Below are 21,963 nucleotides of genomic sequence, written 5' to 3'. Positions count from 1 at the left end.
ACATCTCAGGTCCCAGACTGTCTCTCTTCCACTACAAATCGAGGAGGAGTAATATTTTACAAAGCCCTCATTTCCTGGAAAGGGTTAAAAGTTCAGACTCCCTGGACGGCTGATATCTCGGTCCAGCATCCCGTCTCCCACGCTGGGCATCCCCCCCCCCCCCCCTTCTCCTTCTCCTCTGCCGGCAAATTTCCAGGTGCCGCCAGGCTCTCTGTCACTTTCCCTCTGTGGGGAGGGGGGAACAAAGGCATCTCCGCTTCTCTCCACCCTTCCATCCAGGAGCTGGCTCGGTTCCAGACCTTCAGCCCCTCGGCCTACCTGGACAAGGCCGCGTGGCTTTCCCTCCCCCACCCAGCCTGTAGCTGGGCAGGGAAGAGTCTGCACTCTCTGATGACTGGAACCAAAGAGACAGTTCCCCTGGGAGTTCTTGCTTTTAACCCCCTGTGTTCTCAGAGGCGTGTCCGTACTTTCAGTGGTCACTCCAGGTGCCAATATCCAAACCTGACCACTGACTGGTTTGACCAAACTTCCTGAAAAAAAATTCACTTCCATGTCAAACCATGACACCCTCTATTCCTCTCTGCAGAACATCCAAGGAAGCAGGAGATAAACCCTTCCCTGCAGTTGCATGATAACTGGCTGCAGCTGTGCAATGACATGAAAGCCTCCAACACCCCCATCTTGCTAAGACCCAAGATACTGCTGTGGACCTGAAGATAATACTGCTGTTTGAAAAGGGTGAATCAGCTTTCCAGTGTGAATGCTTACCATTTAATGAAAGCTTACACATCTCTAAGCATGCTCAACTCCACGACTGCATCCAGTGATGAAAAAGTAGGCTTCCCATGTAATTACTGCTTTGCAGTGTAATGTATCCTGCCTTCTGTTGCCTGTCTAAAGCAGACTATGCTTTCTGCAAAATATAATTTCAACTGCTGTTATGATTTTTTGGCATAATCACAGGACTTTCTGTGAATAATATGACACTGGTAATGTTATTTATGCAAGTTGCCCATCTAAACTCAAAATACCCTGGCACCCATTCCTATACCAAAGCTCCCAGTCAATATGTGAGCAGGCTGAGTGCCATCTGAAAACATAGACATGAAGGCAGCCAACACATCTTTTTTTTATGATCATATGGGTGCTTGGGGCAGGAGTGCCAGCAGACAGTCTAGCAGCGTGCTGCTTAGACTCAGAAACATATCCATTCTCTTTTGAATTTAAACTTTTTTTCCCATTTTAAGTTATATGTGACTATTCTTAAGTCTCCTTTAAAATATCAATGTGCTGAAAAGCACATCTTATTTGCTGTTATAATGCACATATTTTTCCTAGAAGAAAATATTTTCCAAGAGAGAAGTTATGATACTAAACACTTTTGTTTCTTGGCCAACATTTTCAAATGTAAAAAGTTTCAAGCAGTTTATAAAGAGTCCTGAAGAAAATGTCAGGGTCCTGTTATGTGTGATATGACACAGGAAATACTGTATTCATTCTGACTTGGCGTCATATCACATCAGGGACACATGCAAGCCCTATTACAGAGAGATGTGGAATCTCTTACTCTGTGCAGGCTAAACCTATTTCTGGCCTCTTCTGAGCTGGAGATGATTAAAAAGGATTAGGTCTTGACACAGTAGTCTGACCTTCTTCTTGTAGGGTATTACAGTAACTCTTTGTACCAAAGTAAAATTCTTAATTGCTCTTTGATTCTATTTCATCTCTAGGACAAAATGACTTTGTGTGTAATGAGTTCCTTGGTTTGGCTGCACCCATGCTGGGTGATAAACTATTTTCCCTTGGTTTTAAGTTTTGAATATTCTATTTTTCGTGCATTAGGAAACAAAGACTTATCTGATTTAAAATATTCTGAAAGTTGTTTCAGTTCTACCCAGTTATTATTCTCTGAATCCTATTTGCTTCTTAATTATGCATACTTTATACATTATTCCAGACAAGAATAACAGAAAACCTACATTCAATATAATTATATTCTTCATGCTATGGATAGTTCTCTTCCTTATACATGCTTAGCATAACACTTGATTTGTACCTGGAATTGCACAGTGAATAGAGGTCTCCATTTTATTGACTACAGTGACATACAAGATCATTGATATTAATGTAAAATCCTTTAAATTGCATGAATGTTTAATTCCTCTCTTCCCTCAGACACTTAACATTACACGTATATCCTAGTACTAAAATGCATTTTGTCATTACTGCAACATGTTTGGGTTTTTCTCTGTTACCCAGTGACTGCCATCCCTAGCAACATGGAACACCACGGAAATCAAAAGAAACTGTGGTATCTGAGTCTCTTTTACACAGGGGGACATGATTTACCCATAGGAAAATGTTCAAAGTGTCAGAGAACATAGAGGAGAGGTGCAATATTTCTTCTCAAAACAATGTTAATCCAATCTATCATCTCACATAAGCATCCTGCTATACTGGGTTTTGTTCCTGTATCAGCCAGGTACAGGTATAACAATTTCTTTTCTCATACACTTGAATGAATAGGAGGAATTATGAAAATACAGAAAAACCCACATTTGCTACCTGTTAGTGCTTTGGAGCAGCAACTTTGATTAGATACTTCAAATTTTGGACAAAAAAGAAGCCATTTCTGTTCATCTGTTTCAGAGCTCTGAATATATTAACTCCAGGATGGGTAGTTTATTGCTGCTGTTGAGATATGTATAAAAATTATTCTTGTGACACTTTTTTCTTGTTTCTCATTGTTTTTCTTGAAAAGAAAGAATTAAAAAGGAAATATGCCTGATTGCTGCTTGATTGAATATTCCATTGGGCCAGTCTCTTCTTTTACCAGCTTTCTATTTCTGTTATATCACAGAGTATGAAACAGTCAATTGAATGTTATTTAGACATTTTGGAATTAAGATCTAAAATACTTACATTTGGAAAAAAAATTCTAAGTTTAAGAAATTCCACAACTTACCTATAAATATCCTGAGTACTGGGATTCACCTTTCTCACAATATAAAAACAAGTAATAATATAAACATGTGCATATACATGTTTGTGAAAGTTTAAGGGACTAAGGTCTAATATTGTCATTCAGCTTTGATAATGTTGGTGTCAAGAGAAGAAGATACAGCTTCATTAACCCAACTCATGATTATCTGTAATAGTTATAAAAATTAAATAAATTATAAAATGTTACTGTAATTTGCTAGATATGATTTGGTCACTTTTGTTCGTATAGCTTGGGCACATGAGTAAACCACACAGTATTAGAGCTGACTGTACATGAAATCTGTCAGCCTCATGCATTCCTAAATTTACAGTCTTTTGCAGGATGTTAAATGTTATTTTAAAAGCTTTTCTTTAACTTGTTCTTCTGTCAATGGTTTACAATTGAAGAAAAGTAACTCTGTTGTTATAAGGTTAATTCTGCTTATTTTTATGCAGATGTCAATGTAGAAAAATGCCTGTGAAATTCCTAAGAAAGAAATTATTATATAACTAATTTTTTAAATACAAAACATTTTGATTCTCATTGATAATTTTTAACAACACTAACAGGAACTAATATATCTAACTAAATAATTCTATTTTGAAAGCACAGACTCTCAGCTTTTGATTTCTAGTAATGTTTTTGATGAACACAAACTCCTTCCCTGGAATTTTCCAGCTATTTGTGAACCAAAAGCCCCAAGAATGTTTTGGGAAACCCAGGGGGGCACAGGGTGTACGGAAGGATATAGAATCTCTGTGTTAAATTCTGCAGTAAAACTAAAATTTTAAATGATCTGCACTTCTAACCATGCTGGAGAGGGAGTAGGTAGGTGGGACAGTCAGATACTTTTCTACTGTTTGGGGTGTCTGAGCTGTCACTCAGGCTGATATCCCTACATCCTTAATTCACTAAGCAAGATGCCATGCTGGAATAAAACCTGCATGCTGGAGTAAAACCAGTTTCTTCTGCCTGTACCAGCAGTCCCACCTTTGCTACAAGTACCCCACCTTTATGTTTTTTCATAAAGCATTTTGACTGACAGCATTTCAAACCAGCTCTCCTGACTGCAAGAACTGAGTAACAAATGCCTTCTGTCACTTCAATGTATTCCAGGTCCTTCCTTCTCCACGGCCATCCCCAGCCTCTACCAGGCTGCAGTAAATATCCTTGAGCTAACGCCGAGACTGTTTATACAACATCCAGAATTGACAGCTTCAGGGAAGGGTTTTATGCCAGGAAAGAGCTTGCAGCACTGGGCCTCAGCTGGTGGAACTAAATGCTGAAGTGCTGTGAAGGGTGACTTCCTCCCAGTCAGCCAGCTATTTGGTGTCTCCGAGGTTTCTGACGCATGAGCAAATCTTGTTGCAGTCGTTTAAGACATTATCATCTCCAGCTGTCAGCTCGGCTGTTCTGCTGGAGGTTACCACCTCCACAGCAGCATTTGCTATTTGCAAATACTGATTCTTTAATCAGTCCTTCTAATTTTTAGCTTAGCATTTTGCTCAAACTCAGTTTCAGTGGAAAATTAAACTAAAATGCTCTATTCCTTACCAGGAGGTCAGAAGTGCAAGCAGCTACAGCCTTCTCCAAAGCAAGAACTCTCCTGACTTAACCATAACAACTTGAGATCAAAGGAGTCTCAAAATATAGTTTTGTCACTCATGAGTACTTTCAAATGCTCTATCAAATTCAAGCAATTTTTATTTTTAAAAAAGTATCCCATGTACCTTCATTCATCACTACCTGAAAGATAAAACCAATAGCATTAAGGAGAATTCAAATTGTTTTCAATATCCTGTTTAAAAATTTATTTTGCTGCGTATGGCTTTGCCATATTTGGAAATATTTAATCTGAAATTCTCCACAATCTAAGCCTGCATTTTCTTGGAAATTTGTTTTAATGGAAATTACTCTATTTTCCTGAAAAAACGAGACAAAAGAAAGAAATATTTTGTTTGGAAATTTTACAGAAGTTAGTTCTGTCAGCACAAGTGTCCTCTTAGGATACCCATTTTAGAGTAGGGAAAGAATTGCAACAAGAAATGGATAATTGTAACACTAGTATGTCTCCTTCTGAGCACAGGAAATTAACTTTAGAAAAACTTCAGACCTTAGTGTGGGTTTGCTTGAATCAAACAGCCGAATACACTGAAGTCATCCTTTCTGGAGATCACCATACCTTCAATCTTCTGCTGACCAAAACTTCTGGCCTGCTCTCAGCAACTTACAGCCCTTTTTTTTGGGCAGTACTATGCAGGGATCTTCACAAAATGCCTGACTGTGTGATAGGTGGTTGGAAGTGGATGACCTCTAAGGTCCCTTCCCACCCAACCATTCTATGATTCTATGATTGCACAGCCTCAGTGCAATCCCTGTGGGGATAAAGATGGTGTCTGAAATAGCTGAAACACATCATTCAGTACACACAACGATTTTCAAGAGAGAAGGACACATGCACGGCCCCAGGGGATCCTGCAAGACTGAACTACTGGTACCCAAAAAAGTGTAAAATCGTGGGTGTAAAATCGTGTACTCAATGGGTACATAGGAGCATACTCTCCCAGTCGCATGACAGAAATTTCTGGACCAATAGAAAATTTGGACTAAGGCAATTGATTGATTAATTTAACTGCCTTTTGAGTCCCTGTAAATTTTTGTCATCTGCTATCTTCCACTGCAATGAGCTCTCTACTTAAACACTGTGCTGTTTGGAGAATAGATTTTCCTTTGCTTTGACCCTTTCACCTGCTAATTTCTTGTGATATCTTTTAATTTTGTATCATGAGAAGCAATGTCATTCCTGTTTTTGCGTTCTCCAAGTTGCTCATGGTACCATAGACCTCTGGTATAGTTCACTTCAGATCTGTTTTTGTCAAGACTGAAGAATCCCACTCTGTACAATCTCTCTCCACCTAGCTGTCTTGCCTTGTAACTCTTTTCCTCTTGACTTTATTGGTTGTACAACATCCTTTCCTGGGATGGGACGGGGGGGGAATATAAAAACAATTCAATATGAAAGTAGGTCACCAGTTCATAATGTCATATTCACATTGTCTGTTCTCGCTTTTCTCCTTTTGCTGTTTTATCCAACATTGATAGTTTGAAGGTTTTTTTGTTGTTTTGCTTTGGTTTGTTTTTGGTGGTTTTCTGTCATTGTTATTCAGTTCTAACCTGAAACTTAGAACTGCTAAAGTTAATCTAAAGGTTCTTCTCTGAGGTTGGCAGCCAATCTAGAGACAGCCAGTTAAGTATGGTCAGAAATATTTTTCCTTGTGTACAGTGCTTTTAACTTTATAGTAAATAAATATCACCCACACTGCATTGCTCAGCTACTCAACAACCTAGCAACAATTAGTATTTCTTCTCAGTTGCATTTTGTTTTTACTGTGTTGAATAATTTGATATCAACAACAAAGCATATGTATTTTCTATCAAGTCCCTCTTATAAAATCCTTATAGCTACAGGGTGTGCAGTAGTAGCAGTTTCCTGAGTGACTTCTTTTTCAGAAAATGGGAAGATGTAGAGTGAATGAGCTGGGACTTTGTCGAGAGGAAGAAAAAATATCTGGTGTCATGGTACATGTACATTAAGGAAGAAAATCTGCTTGACTCTGCCTGACACTTGATGGTTTTCTTTTGAGGTAGCAGCTGCAGGAAGACATTAATCTTGTATAAGCTGAGTTACCGATAGTAAATATATATATAATTTTATGTGACTTGTGTTTTTACACTTTGCTGGCAAAAATCTCCTTGCAGACTGATGATCTAAGGATTTCTCTGTTCCTGTTGGTTAGCTTACTCAGTGGCTCTTGAAGCACTGAAGTGGCACAAACATTTGCAGAAAAACTGTTGATGCTTGGAGACATAAGGCTGGGTTTCCCCTTTCCCTACATGTGAAGAAAACAGTCTGATGGAAAGACTAAAGTCTTTTTTGTCTGAGCAATCTGATCTCTACACTGCTCCATGCTAGAAAGGTCAAGGGAGTATTTGTGAATTCTTGTGCTATCATTTAAAGTAAATATTGTAGCTCATGAAGTTACATTCAAAGTAAGTTCCATGTACCATAGAATTTGTTAAAAAGTAGCATATTCAGAATCCATTTGAAGATTTACATTTCATCTTCTGTATTGTATTTATTCTTGGAGATAAGTAGTGTTTAGATTACAGGAATTTTTCAGCCTGTGGCTATTTCACTTGAGATTCAATAGGTTTGTTTCCAGCACTTCAGTGAATCTAACCTTACAATCAGAATTGCAGGACCCTATATTTTCTTCCTGTTTCCATTATTTAAGGATAAAGGATTTTCTAAAATTGCCAGCAGAAACCAAAGGCATCATGTGTCACATGCTTCTCTTTTGCTTAACACATCATGCCACTGACTAAGCTCAAACACTTGAAAAGGGAATTAGGGCCAAAAGCTGTCTTTAGCTAAGGGGACAGACCTTTCTCTGGGTCTGCACCAACACACTGCTTCAGGCAGAGGTGTGGACATAGCAGGTGGTGTCTGTATGGCTGCCCACTCTCTTTGCCAGCTCACTTCTGGCACAGTTTTGGTCTGGGTCAACTGGCACCAGGCATGGCAGAGGGAAAGGAATTGTCTCCATAGCCCACCTGTGCTGCATCCTGGGTTGGTTCAGTTAGGGGTCTAGATAATGTTAGTTAGGTGGTTCTATGTACCCCCATTTTCCCCGCACAATGGTATGCTCCAGGTTGTCTGCCACTGGAGCTTTCCCATGACATTCTTGTAACCACCCCCTGTTCATTCCTGAGAGTTCTGTGTCAGTTACCTGTCCCTGCATTCCTATTTGTCCAGGAACCCTGTATCCACCTCTGTTGTGTTCCCGTTGGCTGCCATGGTCCGCGTCACTCCCCTGTTGCCTGTCCCCATTGGGTGAGGAGGGCTTCCGCCCCTGTCTGCCCACTCCCTATAAAACCCCACGCTTCCTTTGTCTCCGTGCCATCTTGACCACGCAGGCTCTAGGAGCGGACTCCACCCTCAGCCATGGTGGCCGCGCGGGAATAAAAGTTCTCCAGCCACGCAGGACAGGGTGTGCCTCCTTTGCTCCTTTGTCACCTCTCAGCGTCAGTTACAGAACGTGGCAGCCCACACCGGGGGCTCAACCCCAGAGCTCCACAAACACACGCCAGCCCTGGTATCGTGGACAACCCCCCAAGCCTAGCTGGGCTCCCAAGCTGTCCGGACCGGGGCGAGAAGAACGCAACGCCGCACACCTGGATGAGGGAACATCAGAAATATAGCTGAACACACGCTGTGCTGCACCAGCTGTGATTCACCAGTACAGTGCTCGACTCTCCTGGGTACTGAAACTCCCCAGAGATGACTCCTCACTGCTTCAGTCTCAAGTTCAAGATGTCCCTCATGCGCCTGTGAATATTTGCAAACAGCCTTTTGTTTTCACGCTCACCCTTTTAAGAGGTGAGAAAAATCTCTTGAAAAACAATGCATAACCTTTAATGAAACATTCTACATTGTTCAACTGCTCCTGCTTTTCATAGCTTGCTAATGCAAATATCACACTTTGTATGCTGCAAGATTACTGTAGTCGTATAAGCATGGAAAGAAACACCAGAGAAGTGCCATCTGTGATGTTGAGGATCGAAATGTACAGTGTTTATTCAGCTATGAAGAGTTTATTTTGCAAATACACATCTGAATATTTGTAGAATAAACTATGTACAGAGTGTTTCATTTTGCCAGAGTTATGTTGCATATCTAATGCCTCCCCTTCACTTCCCTGTTTTGCTCATTCTTAAAGACAGAGAATGGGACAGTTTCACTTCCCAGTGGAAGCCATTTCTCTTCTTAAAAGATTTCCATGCCTGCAGACTCCTTCAAACATTCTTTCTGGTCCATGTGTACTTTCCAAACTAGAAGACCTCAAGGATTTCCCAACTCATTTTTTTGGCACTTCTCTTTTATGCTGGATCAGATGTGCTTCTGCAAAGAAATTGTGGCGTTGTACTGTAGTAAAAGTGAGATTTACTACCCATATCAAAACCATGAATAATCTGTAACAAACATAAAGATTAAAAACTAAATCTGGAAATTCTAGCAGTTTTTCATATTTCCTTGGCAAAACATTTCTTCTTGAAGGTACACTTCTGGTAAACTGGGGTATTAACATTTCCTAGAGCACAGTCTGATATTAGAGAAGCATTTAGAAATATTTTTCTCCTTATTAATTTCTAGGCCTTGTGAGCTGACATTTTTTTGGGGGGAGGTGGGGGGAGGGGAAGGGGAGAGTAGCTTTTGTCTGTCTTTCCTACAAGTCAGAGGAAGCAGAAATCCAGTGCTATACAGGCAGTTCAACAGTTTGATGAGTTTGGCCTAGAGATTAAAAGTAACAATTGTGGCTGTTTATTGTTAGCCATCTAAACAAAAATCCTGCAAAATTACTGAGCAACCATTATTATTTTACTGGGTTTATACATTCTCTCTGTTGAGACATCAGAATATTTCTGTCTAGGGGAATGATTTACATTAGATCATTCTGAATCTTGATATGAAGGGTCTTTCCTTTGGTGTTTCATAAGAATGACAAAGTGAACACTAATTTAGATAGCCTTACATGAATAAGCATAATATCAAGATATTGTATGAAGATCAATAAGGTTTTGAAATTTATGCTGCAGATTTCATTCTTTTCTACATAGATGAAATTTCATCTTTTTGATCTGAGCAATAATTCTCTCTGGGGATTAAATAGGTTTTACACAGGGATTTTGTACAAAATTTATTTTTTAAATTAGCTGAATTTCAATTTACATCTCTCTTGCTGTTTCTAGCTTGGGAGGTGTGAGGCTGTAGTGATGTGAAATTTATACAAAAAATTGTATAATTCCCAAAAACAGTTGCTTCTGAGAATCTTTATTCTGACTTTGTTATTCACTCTTTCCACTTTATGTAATGATAATTTCCAGCAGGTTTGTCACTGTCAGTTCCATAGACTCAGGACAGTCTTGTCTTTAGCTCAGAACCACTCATTTTTCAGCTAACTGTTCTAGACGTATCACCCTTGCCTCTATTTGTTCATTAATTATATGCTAATGAACTGCCTTTCTTTTATTCTTTTGGAAACAGCACATCCACATCACTTCTAATTTACTTATCTCCAAGTGTATTGCATAAGTACTGGGTAGTATGCTGCAGGATCATTAAAAAAAGAAAGTAAACAAAATAAATCAGCCAAAATAAAAAATCTGGATACAAAAAAGAAATTTAATCATTACCACTGGGGAAAAATGTAAGACCTTTGGTAGTCAAGATGCAAGTATTTTTCTTCTGCTTTGCTATCAAGTTTTTTAGCTCCATGGGGACTGCTTATTTTTTCTTTGACCCATCTTTACATTTTTTAACCCTTTAACCTATTTTGTGACAGATTTAAAAATACTGTAGTTTCTGCTTTTTTTTACTCACAATCAGAAGATGGAAGTTAAGTAATTCTATGGCTCACTGACTGTAAATTCAAAGAAAACCCCAATATTTCATGTGCTGAAGAGGTTTGGGGCATTACACTCTTTTTCCTCAGAGTGGGGGAAATTAATCATTAACATAAATATACTTTTTTATTTATTTTATTTAACCCCCATTTGAGTTTAATGCTGATACTTTGTTGATTTATTTTGCATCCAAAGCAAACTGAAACAGAGCAAAACAAAAAAACTGAAACAAAAACAAAACCAAAAAGCAACAACAACAACAAAAAAACCCAAAAAAAACCCCCAAAAAACCAAAAAAACCCCAAAAAACAATTTGCCTTTTTTGTGTCAGGCCTTTTAAAGGTACGATTTGCAATGAGCTTTTTGTCCTAAAAGGCATCAAAATCTGAAAAGGTAATATCTAAAGCCCAACCATACAAATGAAAAAGGAGAAAGTGAACTGAGCTTGTGGTGTTGTATTTCCTGCCTACTATCTAGAACAAGTTGAATTTGGGTTTTGGGGGTTTTGAAACACCAGGAACTCATTACTTTCTCCTTAGAGTGAAAGAAAAACCCACAGAGAGTTGGGACTTTGTGTATCGAAACACCGTACTTATTTAGGACTGACAGCAAAAGTTCTAACTGGTCCCAAGTGAATATAAAGGTTGACCTGAAGTAAGAAAAAATCTACTGAGAAACAGATGGAAGATGGGAAAATAATATCCCTGTAGTTAAGAGGAGGAACACTCTGGCAATATTAACTCCAGATTAAATTGCGAGATGAATCAGTTCCTGAAGGACAAAAAGCATACACAGAGCAATGGCTCAGAATTTATGAAGTCTTGCAAAAGCCTGAGAAGAGAGAAGATGTTGCTGTTTTAATGGCAGATAAATAGAACATAGATGGTTCTTATTTCTGAAAAGTTGGATATGTTTTCTTCCTTGCAGATTTTATTCCTCAAATCAAGATAATCAGGTGCTAAGTAGAACTGAAGGAGCTCTATTAGGTGTAGCTGAATAGAGTTACACCTCGCATGTAGAAATCTAGAGTTTCACCTGAATTCTAGTTTAAAAAGAAGATAACCTTTAAACTGCAAAAACTAGAGTCCTTGACTATCACATCCACAGATGGAAGAAGATATCCACTGAAGAAACAAAAACCTTGCTTCCTCTCCAGCAAAATGTGTTGATAAAATGGAGGGGATGAAGAGTCAAGTTACTGGATTTGTTTAATCTAGGAGATAAACTCAATGTTCACGCAATATCACAATAAGCAAATAGTGTTATGTTTATATATTAGAGTCACTAAAGTTTTCTTACACCTAAAATCTGTTCAGATTCTTGGTATATTCTTGAGGAATTCAGTAAGATATTTGCTGCTTGTGTAATATTCCCGAATAAGATACCAGACTGCCTAAAGGGAAATGTGTGAGAGATGTTGTTGCTAATTTTCATTGTGGAGATTTGCGATTGAAGTTTGGTACTAATCTGATACATGGAGTTCATATGAATCAGTTATTTTAAAAACCATAAATTTATACTGATGAGACAAATTTCATTCTATAAAAGTCAGATATAAGCATCTTTCCTACTGAGAACAAAAGCTTAATCATCCTTATTTATTTTCACAGAATCACACAGAATCACAGATTCTTGCAATTTAAATCAGGAGGTAAAAGGTTTCCACTTTTCAGATTTTGTTCAAGGAAAAAAAAATATGGAAAAAATTATATTTTTTCCTCAGTTTGAAAGCTAAAGACTACCTTACACATTCACAAACCAGTCAAGTTGTCCCTTTAGAATTGCATTTCTTTTTAGGCTGCCCTTGATAATATTGCTTGGACAGGGTAAAATGATGTATGGCAGAACAAAGAATAGCACAAATAATGGAGCACTTGTTACATTCAATATTTTTTAACTGTTTAAATGGGAATTGTGAGGATACTAATTCTCTGTCATGAAACAGCTGGGTCACATGGAGGGTAAAATCAGTAATTGTTAAACTACATCTTTCAGCTCACTTAAACAGTGTACACTGAGCCCACAGAATTCAGGTCAGAAAATACTATTTTCTGATACTACTGCAAAGTACAATACAGAGAGAAAATAATGAAGGTGCTTAAGGATGATGTTCTGCTAGGAAAGAGCATTAGTTTGACATGCTGTTTTAGCTTAATTTAGTGCTCCAAGGAACAAAGAAATTGTCTTGTCTTTGTTACATTGCCTAGATGATCTGGACAAACTGAATAAAAATCACTTGGGTATCAACAGGGCAACATAAGGTGAAAACAAATGTCTAAATATGAGTGAATGAAAGTATTTCTACCTGGGCCAATTAGTTCTTTGAGAAGCTAGGCTCCTTCTTACCTGTCTTGCTATTGAAGTGATAGTCTAAGGATATTGATTTCACTTAACTTTACTCCCTTTAGTAAACACAAATTACAGGGAAATAGCTTATTCCATCTTTAAAAGAGGTAAAGGCTGGCTATTTCTCGTCTTACAAGGAAAATCAAGATTTCCAAGCCAGCTAAGGGATCTTTTACTTATTGCTTGCTCACTCTTATATTTGACCACACAGAGCTCCCACAATGGATATCCTGTGACCCTGAGAGGCCTGGGTTAGCAGGCAGATTGAATTGTGCTTGGCACTGGCAGCAGCAGCTAATCCAGCACCAGATCCAAACTGATGCTCACAGCTTTTCCACAACAGCTTTGGTGGCTGTTCCTGACCTTACGGCCAAAGAGAGCATCCCTCAACCAGAGAGTAGGAAGAAATTTAAAGGAATGACTCCCAACTTTTTAGACATTCATAACATTAGCCTTATATCACAGGTTTGCTCCAACTTGCTTGTTGAACCTCTGCTGCCCTGCAGCCACAGGCACAGACAAGGATCAAAGGAGAAACGTTGAATCTGTCACATAGAGATTGAAATATCCATGCAAGAATCCTGTGACTTGAGCAAAGGCCTCTGTTCCTGAGGTTGGATATGAAATTTGAATGAAAAAGTTATTGAATAAAAGCATGATTCTTGCAGTGAAATGCATGTCTGGGAAGCAGAAAATATGTTTGAAAACCCCAAACAGTCAAGCAATTAAAACCCATCCTGTCTGAGTGCTTTAACTAATATGTGGAAAAAGGGCAACTCTCCTCTGGTCATATCTAAAATGACTCTGAGGCATTCCTTTGTACCAAAAATACGAGAGAGATGACTGAGTGAATTGATTTCTAGTTACAAATCTACTCATGCATAGGAATCTAAGGTGCATGTATAAGCAACCAAGGCATAGGTCTAAGACAGAGAATTAATTTTAAGTATACTCCCCTTTATGGCATGTACTACCAACCAGACTACTTGTTTTTAAGGCAGTTGTCAGTCCTCTGGGGTCTGCATTTTTCCATTTCTTATGGAATGAACTGAGGCATCTAAATAAAATTCTGTTGGTTTTTTTTTTTTTCCCATCTGGTCTTTTTCCTTCTGTTTCATTAATTTATAAAATTTCCTTCTCTTCTTGTCAGGTGCTTTGTTCTGTGAGAGGCTTGCAGTAGAGAATTAATGTCATAGAATGTGTGAAGAATTAATGTTGATCTGCTACTACAATGGTATTTTCAACATAAACTCTATGACAGCACTGTATAATGCAAGACAGGAGTCTGAAATAACTGTGAAATCCTCTAGCAATTTAAGGGTCACATTAGCTGCAAAAAAATATGCTTATGCAAAACAGTGATACTGGATACAGTGAAATATTGCCAAATGGGAGAGAACATATTTTAAGAAGCTGATCAGAATTTGTGACCTGCGTCAAATAATGATGCAGTATGAATGAAAAGTACATGAACTCTGTACACAGTAGCCTTGAAGAGAGAGTGCAGTTTTTTTGGCAGACACTCATCTGATCATAAGTCATCCTTATCGAGCTCACAAGGGTACTGTCCAAAAGAATTAATGTACTCCTGTCATGACTCAGGAGAAGATTGAGTAAGAAGTGCAAAGATGACTTTACATCTCTGTTTGGTATAGGTATGATTGAACCCCCCTCTGGTATATGATACTGATGTCATCAGTTCAGGTCTGGTGTCTCCAGGTCAGGATGCATGTTAATAGGTCTGAGTGGGTGCAGAGCAGGCTGTAATTAGAAGCCTGGAAATGTGCTGCACAGTAAAATGCTTGAGAAGTTTGCCAAAGGGAAGGTTAATGGGGTATTTGACCAAAGCTGATGAGTATTGAAGTAGAGGAGTGAAACTTATGCATGTACCTGAGCCTAGGAGACAAATAAAACTAGTTCCAGTGGCTCAAACTGCAGTTCTCAAGTTGGATTTAGAAAACATTTTGGGGACAGGGATGGCTGGCTCCCTGACATGCCAAAAAGGTGTTGTGAGGAGAAGGAGGTATCTAAAACTAGTAAGAGTCCACTGGTGGAGAAATGGGCTTTTATGAGAAGGGGTTAAATTCCTTAGATTTCTGTCTCTTTCCCTACATTAAGTACCACATTATCCTACGTTAAGCCAAGTCAATGCTTCTATGGATGTGAAGAGGATGTACTATGAGAAATCTGACTGCCAAGGCTGACAAGAGAGGCTAATGGCACAGATGCCTTTTAGCCTTCTAACTTATATACTGCCTTCCTCGTGCTGGCTCATGTAATACTTGATTTTTTGTCTGCATAGTGGTTATTCAATCTATTAATAAAAATGCAACACTCAAGAGAATAAAATGGAAGTTAGTTTTGAGAGCCCTGTTCCATAACTTTGGGATCCACTGAGTTATTCATTAATTATCACTTTAAAAGGGCATTTTATTTCATATATTTATTTCAATATTTAATATTGATTTCTGATTGTAAAGCAGAAACTGGCAAGATAACCTGCTTCCCACCCAAAAGTGAATTTCTCCTTAAGTTACATTGCAACATTGAGCAATTTCTCAGCTGCCCTCTGCAAGATCTCATAGATCAAGGCATATTTTTTCAAATCAAAACCTGCACCAAGGGCCTAAACCAGTATTTCAGGCATGACAATTCATAACTTTTAATTTCAAAACTACTCAATGCTTAGAAACTCTCAGTGCCCTTATTCATTATTATTCACTCTTATTTGTTATTTCTCACTCACATAGTCACAACTCCTTGGAAGTTTTTGCCAATAGTTTGTTATTTGGGGGGACATTTTGTTATGTCACAATAAAATATTAGGTTGTAATTAAAAAAAAAAAAGTTATAATATTGTAAAATGATAGAGAAGCCAAAAGAATAGTTGACTGTGAAAGTAGCTACAAAGTAGGTCATATGACCAAAAGCAAATCTGTTCTGCTATCATATTCTTATAGAAGTGCCAGTAGCATTAAGGGTATTTAAAAAATTACCAAAGCAAGAAAATTTGAAGTTAAATGATGATTTGCAGAAGTGCTGAGTACCCACAAATCTGATTCAAGTCATAAGAGCTGCAAACAACACTGCTGCAAATCAAGGAAAATGCTATTTCTTGCTTTTAGCTTATGCTGATATGTCTTTATAGTGCGAGGACGGGAGCTTGTGATTTCTGGTGAAACAGCACAGCATGAAGTCCCCAAGTTTTACAAAGAATGCCATCAATAACTTTTGTTGAGACTGGTGTGAAAGTCTTGTTCCACACTCACATCTCAGAGCTCTGCAGAAATCTTGGCAGCCCATTCATGGCAGCCCATGAACTGGTTTGGGCAAAGCAGAGGTTATGGAAACCTTGAACTGAATGAAATGCATCCTGAGAGGGCTTCCTACTGTTCAAAGAGGAAAGTAAAATACTTAACTGAAATGACTAAATATGCCTAGCATAAATCTCTTACTAATTATGAAAGAAAAAAGAGTGAAAGAATGCAAATAGGTCTCCCTCAGTCTTTTCCTTCTTGACCCTATTCCTCTGAGCTTGTCTGTTAAAAACATTGTAATATTGCTGCTACCATCTGTTCACTTGATAAAATTGGCAGCTATGAATCTAAGACAATTCAGCTATAAAAAAGAGAATTATTTATTTCCCAAGAGTTACAGGAAGTTTGACACCATTTGAATGATACATGAAAGAATAGGCAATAACACAGGAGTGAGGAAACAGGACAGCCTCATATCCAGAGATAAGGATCTTCCAGTTTTATATATTGAAAATTCTCATAATATGTTAGATATGTGGAAAAGCTTGAATGCTTTTAAGTCACTCTGAAAACAATTCAGCCTGGTCCTAATTATTTTCTTGGGTGTTTTTTTTTTTATTTTTCCGCCAAAACAACCATGAGAAAAGCATCTGCTTTTCCATTCTCACACTTCCCGCTGCAAGAATAAAATAGGATTAGCAATGGTGCTGAGGCCATGTCATATATTAATTTGATTTTTTTAAAAAACTTTTGTGCATGAGCTATACAAAATGCCAAGTGCTGGATTGCTGTGGACTAAAAAGTGACATATCTCACAGGAACAGTTGAATACTTTTCAAAAAATTGTTTTGAGTGGGAGATTAATTGCCGAGAAGTTTAGTTTTTTCTAACTGAAGGGAGGAAAAAAATGTGGAGAAAACTCATTTTACCTGCCACGCTTGGAACTCAGGAATCGGTCATTATTGTCTCAGAGGAACACATTTAATTCTTAAACAGCGCAGCCAAGGTCTGCCATGAACCAGCAGGAGATGTAGGATTACATTTAGTTGAACTTTGATGTGACTTGACAAATATGTGGAAATTCACAGTGTGTTCACAGTATTAGGCGAACTGTTTGTAACCCTTTGATATTGCTTCACTGAAAGCAGTGACAGAGAACAGCTAGGCACATCTGAACAGTACAAAGCAGTCATCTAAATGCACCATATTATTACTTTTCCTCTATGTAGAAGACATTGGAACTTCTTTAGTAACTACAGCAAAATATAGACCCTTATTTATGTACTGATCCCAGGAGGAGCAGGAGCATCTGTAATTGTTAGAGTGCCTTCTGTGCTAGAAGATGACTTCAGCAGAGGCTTTAAATGCTTTGTGCTCTCAGTTTCAAGCCATTAGCATTCATCCCCCTCTAGGGAATATGGACTTATTACTCATACATGAAATGAGACAGTGCTGAGGTTAGCAGCTCTCATAGCTCTTTCCAGCTTAGTGTCAAAATGAGCAAGCGACACCAATATGTGTTTCCAAACTGGATTGAGACAGTGCTTGAAGGGGGCTGTGCAAGGCAAGGTGACAACTGTCCTGGACGGTAGCCTTCTGCAAATGATCCTCTCCTGTATTATGCTCCTACTCCTACTGACAAGACAGGATGAGAGTGTGCAAAGGCAATGACAGAAACTCTTGTGACAGGCAACTAACTCCTTGTTCAGCCTGGACCTGGGATGTGACGTCAGGTTTGAAATGGTGGCTGTCAAATTCAAACGGTCTTGCTGAGGGTCAGTGTTCAGTGTTGCAAGGTCACCATGGGGTTGTGGATTTAGATTGGTGGGGGCTCTTGAACACATTTTTAATAGGAGATAAGTCTCATATTTAGAGAAGGACTAAAACCCAACTGTGTTAGTCTGTCATCTGACAGTAATAAAGTGCCTCAGCTTCAGCTGAGGCTCTTGGGATACTAAAGAAAGATGAGAGAAACTGATAATTTAGGGGAGTGACTTTTAAAAGGGTATTTGGATTCAACAAGCTAAGGGTGCTTATGCTGCGCTATTCCAAAGCTTGTGCTGCCATACTGTCACTACTCTGAGTACCGGTTCATGCCAGAATTAAGGCTAAGTATCTACATTATAATAAGCACAGTTTAGTGTTGCAAGGGGTAACAGTATCAAAAAACTGCCCAGAGTTCATGATTATTTCACTGCCACAGTGAAATCATGGAAACTGCCACTTGTCTCTAAGAAATGCCACTCCAAGCACAAAAGAAATTATTCTTTACTCTATATTACTGCCATTATAACAAAAAGGGAGGAATTTTAATTAAATAACATGCACTTTTTAAGTTACCAGCTTCTGAGCTTGGCCAAATCTGTACCCTACAGCCTGTACAAAGTGCTTTCACAGAGCTCCTTCTCTCTCCGTCACATCACAGCAACAGCACAGCACAGTCCAAAAAGTACAGGTTACTTTTCCTTTGCTCACGCTGTAGAAGGCAGGCAGATTGCACTGCTGTGTTGAGATATGTGGGGTATTACTCAAGCATTATCTTTCCTTTTATTTTTTTAGGCAAATCACTTAGTCAATATTGCAATGTATTTAACAAATATTTTAAGACCATAAAACCAAAACTAGCCAAAGAAGCATTTTCTTATTTTCTCTGCTTTATCTTCCCAAGACATCAACTACAGGATGAGTAGATCTTTGCTGTTGTCAGTAAACTAGCATTAAATCAGTATAATTCCTGAGGACTGTAGTAAACTTTGCATCAAGAGAAGGCTGAATTACCGAAGGCTAAAATAATGCATAAAACAATTACTTTTCTTTCTTTATAACATGTGATCAGGCCACTGAGTTCACTTGTATTTCCTCTCATTCCTGGAAAAGAATTGATAATCATGTTGAGAATACTGTATTTAATGCTTATCAAAAAAAAAAAAAAAAAAAAGCTCACAATCTGGAATTCATATTGACAAAAGATCATGGAAGGCTTTATATTTTTCAATAGAAAATTATTTCTTGCCATTTCCATGGTTGTCTAATCTAAAATCATACAAGTCATGTTCAGTGAACTGCCAGAGAGTGAAACAACTGGATGGTAGTGCAGCATAGAGGTGAAGTGGTGAAAGAAGCAGTAATCATATAAATAATAGATGAAATTGCTTTAAGTGCAAGAGAAGAGTGATACAGTATGTACCCCTCAAGGCCACTGTAACTATGGCAACAATGATGCATGTACTGTCTTCATTGCAGATCAGCCATATAAATATCTGAGAGATGGACCATACATGGTCTGTACTTGTACTGTAGTCATGCCCTAGTTGTCTCTTTATTCCTGAGTAGTCTTCATGTCTTGTCGTTACATTTTTAGAATGTTTACAATACCTCCAAAGAGAAATTCCATCTCACTTATTAAGTCAAGACCATTTTCCATGGGAGAAGCAGAATATGGATGTGTGTGTTGGTGTGTGTGCTTGGGAACTGGACGTGGACAACAGCCCTGGCACCCTTCAACCTCCCTGCTTTTAAGGCACAGGTTTATGAGACTCACCTCTTTTGGAGAGAACTGCTGAAGGCAATATTCCAGTTTGATGCATGTATTTCACATCACTTAGACTACAACCTAGAGACGGAGGATTATTTTGTATATTCTCTAAGTGTCTGGTACTAGCTTTGGCTGCAATTAGAGATGATTATATGAAATTTCTCAGGACATACAATTTTCAGTTGCCTCAGAACACACTGACCTGTTTGTACTGCAGATAGATAAAGCTCTTTAAAGCTTCAGTGTGCATGCCAGGAACCACAAAAGCATGAGGCTCAGAAGTATTCCTACCATGTGTTAATTCTCTACACCCCATAATCAAAACTTTCTTTTATGTATCTATTCCTTCCCCTTGGTTTACAAGAATGCTGCTTGTTTTAGCTCTTTAGCAGTGCAGTTATGTTCCCATCCTGCTGATACTGCTACTGCTGCCAGAACATAAATTATGCCCACTTTATAAATGCCAGTATTTTCACTCTTCTTTGAATATGGATAAATAGCTAGCAATACTTAAAGGTCAATTTATATCCAGAATTGCTTAACTTAATTACAGGAATGAATTTTGAAAGGGCATTGTTCATCACCCTGTGACACAGTGTGTCACACTCCATCATTTACATTGCAGGCAATGATTTCTTGTCCCTTTTTGGTCTACCTGTACTTTGTAAATGAGAAGTTCCTTTTGTAGTTCACAGAATATCTGAAAAGTCTATATTACATATATTCAGTCTATCTCCTGAACTATAAAAACAGAATACTTTTCATTCTTTTGAAAGCTTATATTGCTATTTACACTGTCTGAAAACACGATTTAAAACAGAAACACATCTAAAGAAAGGCAAATAAAGACAAAAATACACAAATGTGACATAGATGTGTGGGGTTTGTGTTTGAGAATATCTGTATTCCCTAAACCTAGAGTAATCTAGAATTCTCCAGGGTCACCTGGTCCCTGTAAGTCTGGAAAAATTGGAAAAAACTGGAGAGTTGCTTTGTGATAAACTCCATAAATGTCCTTCCCCAGTGAAATCCTAGATAAGAATCTGCTGCCTTGGAAGGATGTATTGATCACTACTGTCCTCTGAACTGCTGCTGCTGTATTTTCTGGCTTGGGAGACTGTACCCTTGTGAAGGGGTTTCTTAGCAGTAGGTGATGGTTTAGGCCTGCCCTCTGCCATTACTCAATGGTAAAGTGCCTTTACACAGCAGGTGAAGAGATCCACAGGTAGTGCTGAGTCCAACAGATGGAATGACAGGTTCTGGTACTATTACAAACACTAGACCAGTTTAGTCTCCAGTTAGCTGCTTTATGTTCATGATTTCTGACATCCCAAGTGGATGACAGTATTTATTCATAAAATGCTCACATAAATAATTCAGCTGAATCTGGCATGGTTCACACTGTAGCTACATAAAGTCAATTGCAGGCTTTTTCACGTGCAGTAAAATCTATCCCAAGACTCAGCAAACCTCAGGCCTCATCTTCCCAAAAATGTGAATTTAATTTAATAAGCCTGGCTTTGTCTAAAAGAAAATCTAAGTATGTTTTCATCACTTGAAATTTTATAAGCTATTTCTTGCTACACTGCATAAACCAAGTCAATGACCCAGAGCAGAATATTAGCATTTAATTGGCTATTTTTCCTCTGACATTTGCTGTTATGCACTTCTTTTTTTTTCTCTCCTCTTTTCAAAGCCCCAGGTACTGAAATGTGTGGGAGAGGTTTGAGATAAGAAGTTTTCTCATGCGATTGATCAGCACAATTTCCTGTGCCTCAGAAGTGCCCAAGTGTAACAAGGCAGCAGCATCTTAGCAACTACTCACAGCCTCACTCTGGACTGGCAATGCATTGAGTTGCTCTTCTACACTCCACATAATTAGAACATCTTTTCTCTGGATGTCTTTAATGAGTACAATGTCACCTTATAAGCTTTACCTGAGTAACAGACATTTCAAAAGAAACACTTGATGACACATAGCTCTCATTTGTACATCCTACTCTCTGTTTTCACTAAATACCCGACTGGGTATTTGTTACATGGTCTGCTACATACTGCATGAGATAAGCATCCCTCACAACTGTTTTGGTAAGATTAAATTGATCAATAAAATCAACACATGATTTATTATTATGCAAGAATTTAACAGAGACCGTCATCAGCAAACATAAACTAAAAGACATAGAAAATAATGTACTTGTCACAATGGCTACTGCTACAAATATCTATTATTTTTAAGCAGCTGTCTCACATTTCTCAGTTATTCGTTGTGTAAATTACACTGAAATATGTTAGAGTTGGTGAGTGACATTTTATAGATGGTATAAGATAATATGATCCTTTTGATACAAAACACAGAGTACGACAGGAAAGAAAAT

The sequence above is a fragment of the Vidua chalybeata genome, chromosome 1 (assembly GCF_026979565.1).
Source record: "Vidua chalybeata isolate OUT-0048 chromosome 1, bVidCha1 merged haplotype, whole genome shotgun sequence".
NCBI lineage: Eukaryota > Metazoa > Chordata > Aves > Passeriformes > Viduidae > Vidua > Vidua chalybeata.
This window is presented reverse-complemented; position numbering follows the sequence as displayed.